The sequence below is a fragment of the Pezoporus flaviventris genome, unplaced genomic scaffold (genome assembly GCF_033815535.1).
Source record: "Pezoporus flaviventris isolate CSIRO_AGI_PZ_B2104156 unplaced genomic scaffold, CSIRO_AGI_Pfla_v1 ptg000016l, whole genome shotgun sequence".
NCBI lineage: Eukaryota > Metazoa > Chordata > Aves > Psittaciformes > Psittacidae > Pezoporus > Pezoporus flaviventris.
The window spans coordinates 9,874,572-9,883,486 of record NW_026892564.1 but is presented as its reverse complement, the minus strand read 5'-3'; the positions used below and the strand labels follow the sequence as shown (position 1 = coordinate 9,883,486).

Genomic DNA, 8,915 nt, shown 5'->3' with positions numbered 1-8,915 from the left:
AGGGAGGAATAATGATCAGGATGACAGGACGCCATAAAGGCTCTGCCGGCTATGTTGGATGTCCTCTGCACAGGGTCCCCATCCTAGGGCACTGATGTGGGGCTGCAAACCCAAGTGTCAAATGCTGGAGCATGGCCCTACTGCAGAGCCAAAACCACAGGGGCATTTTGCAGGCACAGTGGTGCAGGCAGGGGTCAGTGGGGATGTACTTCTATAGAGGTACATCCACCACAGGTGGAGATGGTGCTCTGAGGGATCAGCACAGGGAGGCATAAGGGCAAAGTCTGAAGAAGATACTTTCCCTACTCGAGAGTGTCCCCCCAGTAGGTCAGTGCACTTGGTGCACAGCGCTACACCCACCTCTAGTTCCTCGCCACCTTTCAGCTGGAAATGAGCATTACTTAAGTGGTTTGAAGATGCAGTAAAATAATTCCCCCAAACTGAAGAGAGAGATGCTGAAGAGCACTTTGTGATGAATAAATGATGAGACAAAAAAGGAACAAGAGTGAGCATGCAGGTGCACCCTATCACACACACAGGCAGAGCTCTGCCCTGCCACCTCCTCACCTTTACCCTTTGTTTTTTCACTCATATGAATATGTACCCTATACTTTAATATACCCTATAGTCTAGTTTTATAAGCCTCTCAATCATCACTTCCATCTTCCTAGTACTTGACCAAAATATACTGTGCAGCCTGACCCCTGTTTGAGATCACTTAGTTACACTCTTTCTTTGCAAGGCTGAGTCTTGGCACACTATGGCTGGCCAATTGCTAAGTGCCTTTTTATAATAGAATCATAGAATAGTTTGTGTTGGAAGGGACTTTGTGCCTCTGCACAGCAATGAAAGGGGTGCACGGCACTCTCAGGGCCCCATCCCACAGTCCCCAAATACATGACTGCTCCTGCTGCCTTCACGTAAGTACAAACCACAGGATCAGAGCCTTAAGGGCTAGAAAATATTCTAGTGTTAACGTCTATTCACTCCCATTTGGCAACTCAGCTTGCTCTTTGATAAGTAACTGCTGAGAAGGAGGCAGTGGGCAGGAGTGCTTGGGGAGGGTGAGCAAGAGGCTGGTGGGAAGGAAGGGGTGGACAGAGCTTGTGGCAGGAAGCCCTAACTCCAGACCTGGAGCAGCCCAAGAGGTATGTGCTGCACGTCAGAGACAAGCAAGAGGTGAGGAGACAGCAGTGGGTTTAATATAACAGGGAAACTTACCATTTCTGCAAACTGCTGCCTGTCATGGTTTGCCTGTTTGCAGCACCAGTGCCATTTGTGGCCAGAGAGAGCTCAAGTGCTTGTAAATCACTGGGAAGGAATAAAATGTCTCTTCCTCCCAAGTGCCCAGCCCTTGAGGAGCAGCCATTCCCTGAACACAGTGAGCCAAAGTCAACAGGAATCCGACACTGTGGGTGTGCTAGCACTCTTTCTGCAAGCAATGTGCACATCTCCCCAGCCCCATCTGATTTTCCTTGCAAGAGTTTGCAAAATCTTTGGTGTAGGGGTCATCACTGGAACACAACCCCTGTATGGTCTGCATAAGGGATAACCCAGTATCAATAGGAGATACTCATTCTCCAGAAAGTTCATTGCTGGACACTCCTTTCTTGGGTGATTCATTATTAGTGGTCTCTACATGCCTTTTTTTCTGCAGTGCCTGTTAAGTTCAGTTACACACTTCCTCATTTGTAGAGAAAGAGGAGCTGAATGAACATGTCACCAGCTTGTCACTTTGTCATTCCTCTCTCTGCCTCTGCCCTTCCTTTAATAGTCTGAACCAATTTTAGAAGTCTCTGATGCCACTGATGATCCATTGCCTCTGAGAACTAGAGAGCTATTGAACAGTCAGTGTGGGTATGCTGCTCACTGCATGGAGTCACTACCAAGGCAAGAGTGGTACTAGCACTGGCAGTGTTGATGCAAAGCTGACGATGTGTTGTACATTCTGCTGCAGATGCTTCAAAAATGCCATTTTTAGTCCTTTTATTTTTAACTAGATTAAACTGACAGCTCCCACACCTTGTAAAGAGATGTTTTAGGCTGTGTTGAATGCAGCTATTGCGTACAGAGGTACTGAATACGCAATGAGAGAAACAGGATGAATTTTTAAAGCCCTGGTACCCTGCAAAGAGGGAACTTGTGATCTGTCTTGGTGCATTTCACTCATGCAGCACACGGCTGTGCTTAGCCTGGCCCTTAGTCCACGCCGTGGCAGACCTTGTCCTCCCTGCAAGGAAGGAGAAACGAGGGGTTTCAGGCACCCCCTGCAGCTACCCTCTGCGTCCTTGTTTTGGCTAAACATGCCGTCACATGAATAAAGAGGCAATTCTGGTCCAGCTCCATCCCACCTCGCTGCTGAGGCTGTGAACACCAGTCCCGTGGGCCCTGCAGATGGAAGGCAGCTCCCGGCCCGGCAGCAGGAGCTGCAGATGGCAGCTGGGCTCTGTGCCTGGTTCACCACAGTTGGAGCCAGAACTAACGAAGAAAAGCTGCCGAAGGCCTTTCCTTGAAGTCATCGCTGAACTCCCCTGGTTGGGCAGGAGCTGCAGGAGTGAGGAAGAACAGACACAATACCTTTGCCTCCTCTGTCAGTGAGAGGGAGGAAAACAGACAAAGGGTAGAATCGCAGGGGTGAAATTGGCACTGTGCAAAACCCAGGCTGGAGTCCTCCATGGGTTCCAGCATCCGACAGACCAGATGACAGAGAGGAAAAAACTACACATCAAGTCCCACCAGGCTCGAAATATATAGCACAAAAAAACATTTCTCCTCAAAAGCCAAATCAAAACTGCAGTGAGAGAGACACTTTGCTTGGCTAGAGGCTGGTCTAGCAACACACTCAGTACCTGCTGCTGTGAAAACCGTGTAAGTAATTTGTTTTCAAGACACATATTGAAGGATGTTGCTTAAGCCTCATAACTGCAGATTCTTATTCAGTTTGGGTAGAAAAATCATTCAACGTAGATGTTCCAATAGTTTTGCTTATTCCATGAGTTGGCAACAGCCTGAAGTAAAATCCTATCTTACTACAAAGAGTTCTTTACAGCTTGGCATGCAGGAAAGGCTATTGGCAAAGCTGTAGTCCTCAGTCCAACAAAGCAAAGTCCCCTGGTGACTGCAAGCACGTCTCGGAGAGCCTTCGTCCTGCAAGAGCAACAGAGGCCTGTGTGCAGCCAACCTTGGAAACACTGGAAGAGAAGTATAAAACTTTGATGTATGGAGGCTCTGGGCTACTCTGCACATAGGAGCAAGGTGAGTAAAGCTGCTCTGGGCACTCTCGCTGGCTGTAGTTGATACTGCAGCCAAATATACCTCAACAAGCATCTCAAGGCAGCATCCCTGCCTTGGCAAGGAGTCGTGCCTTGACAGGTGGGGTTGGACTAGATGGTCCACAGCAGATGCCACTGTGACACAGCAGTGGGTGATGTCACCAATGCAGGTGACAAGTAGCTGTTGTCCAGGCTTGGTGAGCAACAGGGGCCAAATGTCATCCTAAGCAAATTCTTCTTTAGAAACAGAATCCTGTAGTTACCCTCAATGGGATCTTTACATAAACAACTGGAGGATTCTTTTAAAGTACCCATATGCTCTGATTTGCAGGCAGCAGAAAGCTCTGCTTGAGCCACATCCATCATAAGTAAGATCTCTTTATTTTATGGCTGACTCTTGTCATTTTATGACTGTGAATGGTAATTTATGTCTCAAGAGATTTATTGCTTTGCCATCACTCTCCTGCCGCGGTGCCACTCAGCACCCGATGCTGGCACCCAGAGGTGTGCTGTGGCGTGTAACAGCACTGGGCAAAACCAGGCTGGTTTTAATTCTGTGCTCATTATCCCTTCCGATTTGTAGGTGGCCTTCATGCTGGTCTTAGAGCAAGGGTCAAGCAACATAAATTCAAATCCCAGTCTTGTTAAATGTTTCCTGTGTTCTCTGCAGGGAACTAAATAAACTTCTAAGCTGCAAACTGGAGACAAACCCTCTCAGAACTTCACTGTCTCTAATGGTTTGTCTGGCTGGTCTGCTTAGACTAGTACCTTTGGACCATGAGCTGCTGCTTAAAGGGTGTTTGTACACCCAGTCCTGAACCTGGCTGAGATCTTGCTCTCCACGTATGACTGATATGACAAATCAGTGAATAAATAGCTCGCTCCTTCTGGCCTTCAGTAAAGTGAGATGCTGCATTAAAAGCCTCTGCAGGGCTCAGGATGCAGCAGCCCTTCTGGCATCTCCTGCCATGAGGCATCACAGGCAAGCAGGTAACAGCAGAACAGATAAGCCAGCTAGTGCATTACTAAATAAAACTGTGCTTTTGCATAGCTGCAGAGAAAACAGATTGATGCTGGTCCTAGAGAACTGTGAGGAGACAGAAAGATCCTGTTGGGAATTTGCCCCTCCTTAGATTCATGTTTCTGCCCATGTGCATCACCAGTGCTGTTCAGAGCCATCACCTGGGGGAAATTTGCAGCTTGTGCCCATCAGCCATCAGCCCCTCATTGGTAATGCCTGGTGCCAAGGAGGTCAGGGTAGGTTGTACCAGCTAAACCTTCATCCTGCTGTCAAAAGCCATGTCACGCAATCACTGCAGCCTGACCCAAGCACAGAGGAAAGGGCAAGGCCATGCTCCAGTAACTGGGAGGAGATGATAGTGCAGGGTTTTTCATTTTAATCTGTGGTGTGCAAATGCAGATGCTGCAGCAGCTGTCCTGCAGTCTTTAGTCAGAACATGTTCTCTGGATGTCACAGTAGTGATCTTTCCTGCTTTTCCTTTTTCCTGTCAGGTTGCTGATCCTCGTATTACGTTTTCCTTTAGTGCTTGTTCGTTATTTTGTGGCAAAGCACCCTGCAAAACAAGCGTTTATTCTTCTAGAGGTAAGCATGACCTGAGTATGGTCCGTCCCATTGTATATATATGTGTTTTGTGAGAATATCCACAACCTTCTAGAAAGCTGATGTGCAGCCACTTCTGTAGCCATCAAGCTATGCAAAAAAGTCTTAAATTATTCCGTTTGGGGAATTTCAGCTGGAAAGATGGCACAGACTGATGCACTTTGCTCAAGTGTCCTTCTTTCGCATTGCTTTCATGTCATGAAAGTGCTGAAAGCGCTGTTGGAAAAATTCCGGTGATAACCTGCTTTGTCTGAGAGCTTCCCAGCAAACATACAGGAGTGCAGCAAAAGCCTCTATCTTTATTTCAGTATTTGCATACAAGTCCTCATCAGAAATCTGTTCCAGGTGTGCCCAGAGGCACTAGTGAGCTCCAGAAGGGCTGTGGCCAGCTAGCAAATGGGAACCCATTCCCTGGTGCAAAAAAGACACCAAATGTTTTCCTATCTTCCCCAAAACACAGGAGCTCCTTTAGTGTCTGGTCAAAAAGCAGGAGCAAGGTCTGGATGCTTTCCCCAGTCTTCCTCCCGGGAAACCCATGAATTCAGGGGAAGTGGGGCTAGGGCATTGTGTGTGACATCTCCATGAGCTGTGTGGGTTTGCGGTGATGTGGAGACAGATTTCAGACAAAAGCAGGTGAGATTTTCCCTTGTAGCTGTGTAGGGACACTATGGAGCTCCTTGTAGTGTCCTCCCTCAGTTTGAGGGTTTGCTGCTTTAGTCTCTGCTCATCATCTGCCTCTGGGCTGCCTCTCCCAACAGGCTGTTCTCTCTCCTTCTGTGCTTCAAGTTCCACTTTATATCATCCTTGAGCCTCACCTGAGCAAGAGAAATGTAACAAACTTATTTGTCTAGGAAATTATTTTAATTAGTAGTCATTTACCTAATAGTTCTCCTGTGAACAATGAGAAAGATTAACATCATGCATTGAAAATACATTCAAGTGACAAATGTGTTTCTTTTAGAAGACGACATTTGACTGCACTTCCACTGCAATGGGTACTGGGAGATTAGACTCTAGTAAATATGGTCCTGATCCAAAGCTATTTTGCTGGAGGGAGGAAATGCCTGTTCATTTGAGTAAAGTACTAACTACTGTGACAAATGCTTAGCTAGCTTGAAATCATAATCAGCCAAACTGATTTCCTCAGCAAAGTCCGGGTAATGAAGGTATGTGTCCAGCCCCAGGGGCCTTCCTAGACATTTTGAAAGCCAAACCACCATACAGAGGCTTCTCACAAGCTAAAATCTGAGCATTTTCATCCTGTTTTCTGTAGCAACGACGAGGAAAACATGCTTGGGGAAATTTCTGAGAGTAACACTTATAGCACAGGGTCAAACACAGGGATTGGCCCTTTTAACGAGCTCTTTACATGTTTTTTTGTTTGCTGTAGGTCAGAGCAGGTGCTTGGGTGGTGTGTATAATGATGCGCATGTGCTGATGTGTACCTTCATATATTCACACACACATACATAAAACTTGTGGAGAAGTTTGTTTTACCTGTGTGAACCATCAGCCACTGACCATATATCATAGAATCATAGAATAGTTAGGGTTGGAAACCCAGTGCTGCCCAACCACAGGTAGAGAGTCTGAAAAGCTGTGTGAGAAAAGGAATGGGCTCTGCAGAGTTCCAGTGGGTATGGAAGGGAAGGAGAGCTGAAAGTGGTGCACGTCAGTCTCTGCGGCAGCAAAAGGACCACGTGTGCCTGGCACAAAGGAACAGGTTGCAGCCCGTGGTCTGTGTGTGCAAGGAATAAGTGAAGTGAAAACGCTCCCCACAGCCTTCAGCGTGTCCCACCCCCAGCCCAATACCTCTGCTTATAGAAGTTGCCAACTTAGCAGTACATCTTACTGCCTAATGGTAGCCAGCAAATATTACCTGCATGTCTTCAAACAACAATATCTGCTTGACAGTGATGACTCAATGAGAACAAAATGCTGCAGTCTTGGGAGAGAACATCCCAGTTGTTCAGGCTTAACACTGCTTAGTTCAGAGCAGGACCAAAGTCATCATCATGGACAAAAATAAACCCCAGTTGCTGTTGGGAGCCCTCAGAACAAAAGCAGGCTTGGAGCACAGCCAGTGCCCTTCTCCTCTGCTGCCTCCCCCCCAGGATGCCGTGGGGAGGGCACGGACAAGTGGGATTTTACTCATTTTTGACTCACAGTGGTGTTTCCCCTCCAAAATTTGCAGAGAGGGGCCATGTCTCTTATTAGGCCAGACGATACACTCAGAATAAACCAGACACCGTGTGCCCCAAAACTTGCCAGCTCTTTTCTCCTGCCTGTGTCTGACAGTCTAATAAAAGATATGAGCTCTCCTGACAGAGCTATCTGATGCCAAGGGATGTTCTTTTTGCCCTAACATTTTCTGGCAAGTGTAGAGAACCTGCATTCAGCGGCCCCATGGGAGCCTTTGCATGTGCTTTGGTGGGTGCAGACCCAGAGCTCCTGAGCTGTTGTGCAAAGCAGCTCATGACATGGCCAGATGTGTTACTGGGGTGCACTGAGCTGCATGGTCAGCTAAATCATAGAATCACAGACAAGTCTGGGTTGGAAGAGACCTTAAAGCTTATCCAGTTCTAACCCCCCTGCCAAGGGCAGGGGCACCTTCCACCAGACCAGGTCACTCAAAGCCCCATCCAACCTGGCCTTGAACACTGTCAGGGATGGGCCAGTCACAGCTTCTCCGGGCAACCTGTGCCAGCTTCTCAGCGCCGTCATAGCGATTAATTTCTTCCTTATATCTAATCTGAATCTACTCTCTTTAGCTTGAAGCCATTCCCCCTTGTCCTGTCACTATATGCCCTTATAAAAATGTCCCTCTCCAGTTTCCCTTTGGGCTGGAAGGAAAGTACCTAAGTTTTCCTTAGGTACTGGAAGGCTGCTCTAAGGTCTCCAAATACCAGAAGGTATTTGGAGACAAACTCCAGAGCAAGGAAGCACTGTATGTGCTGGTGATGTGCTGTGCCAAACACACAACCAGGCAGCCATGCCAGCTAAGGGAGCAAAGGCTGGCAGGTCCCAGGCATAAAGACTTGCACTGTTGGCCTGGAAAAGCACTTGATACACAGCCTGGTTTGTGTGCAGAGGACAAGCTCCCTGGGGTGCTGATGTGTTTTTTCCCCTTCAGGGCTATGCTGCTTTGGGCTGTGCAAGCCATGCCAGCCCCTGGTGAATGTGGGGTGGGGTCTCCTTGGCTGGCTGCCCCCTTGGCCAGCATGAAAAAGCTGGACCCCCAGGAGGCATGCTGCTGCTCGCCGTGGGGAGCAGCGGGGTGCAGGAGACACAGGGGATGGGACCCTCACCTCTGCTTTTGGAGACCCTGGTAGCCTCGGTGCTGCGGCTGCTATGTGAGCACTGAGACAAGAGTCATTTCTCCTCCTGCCACAAGGCAAATGATTACAGCTCAGCAGCAGGGAGCAGCAAGTGCTGATGCACCGAAGGGCAGCCACTGCTGGAAAGGCTGCTTTCCTTGCACCAGAATGAAACAGCTCACCGCAATAGGCCTGCTGCAGTTCCTGGCTGATTTCAGGTTTGCAGAGGGATTGAAAGAGGGTGAAAACAGGGGAGGAGTTTGCTTGCTGTTGTGTTCAGATTGCTCTTTGGAGGCAGTGGCTGCACCAGCTGCCCCGCCCCGAGCTCCCTTCCCTCGAACTTGGGTCTGGATCCCCAGCTGGGTGCTGGGGGACACGGGCAACCGGGCAGCTGCTTTTGTGCACTAAGTTTTCACACCCGCATGTGAGCAGTTTCCTTCCACCTGTGCTCACCTGTAGCATCACTCAGTCTTGGGGCTTTCTGATTCAGTATTTCATCAAGATTGTGGAGATGGATGGCCCCTGCCCCCAGTCAGCCTGAACTCTAGAAACCCATTTGGCTGTTTCTGTTAACACGTGATGTCTGCTTCAGTCCTTAATCCCAATAAAGACGAGCAAACTGCAGAAGGCTGCTCGGCACAGAGATGTGTTTATCTTTTCCCAACCTGATAGGGAAACGCCAATGTAAGCAGCGCTGGAGGAGGT

General features: G+C 48.4%; 1 long non-coding RNA gene across 1 annotated transcript; it reads right to left on the bottom strand.

Moving 5' to 3' along the window:
* Positions 1-1,972: 1,972 nt before the first annotated feature.
* LOC133270012 (uncharacterized) lies at positions 1,973-3,430 on the bottom strand. Its single transcript, XR_009743645.1, has 2 exons — positions 3,182-3,430; positions 1,973-2,230 (listed from the first exon to the last, which is right to left on the bottom strand). It is a non-coding gene; the product is annotated as an uncharacterized LOC133270012 (long non-coding RNA).
* Positions 3,431-8,915: the final 5,485 nt, after the last annotated feature.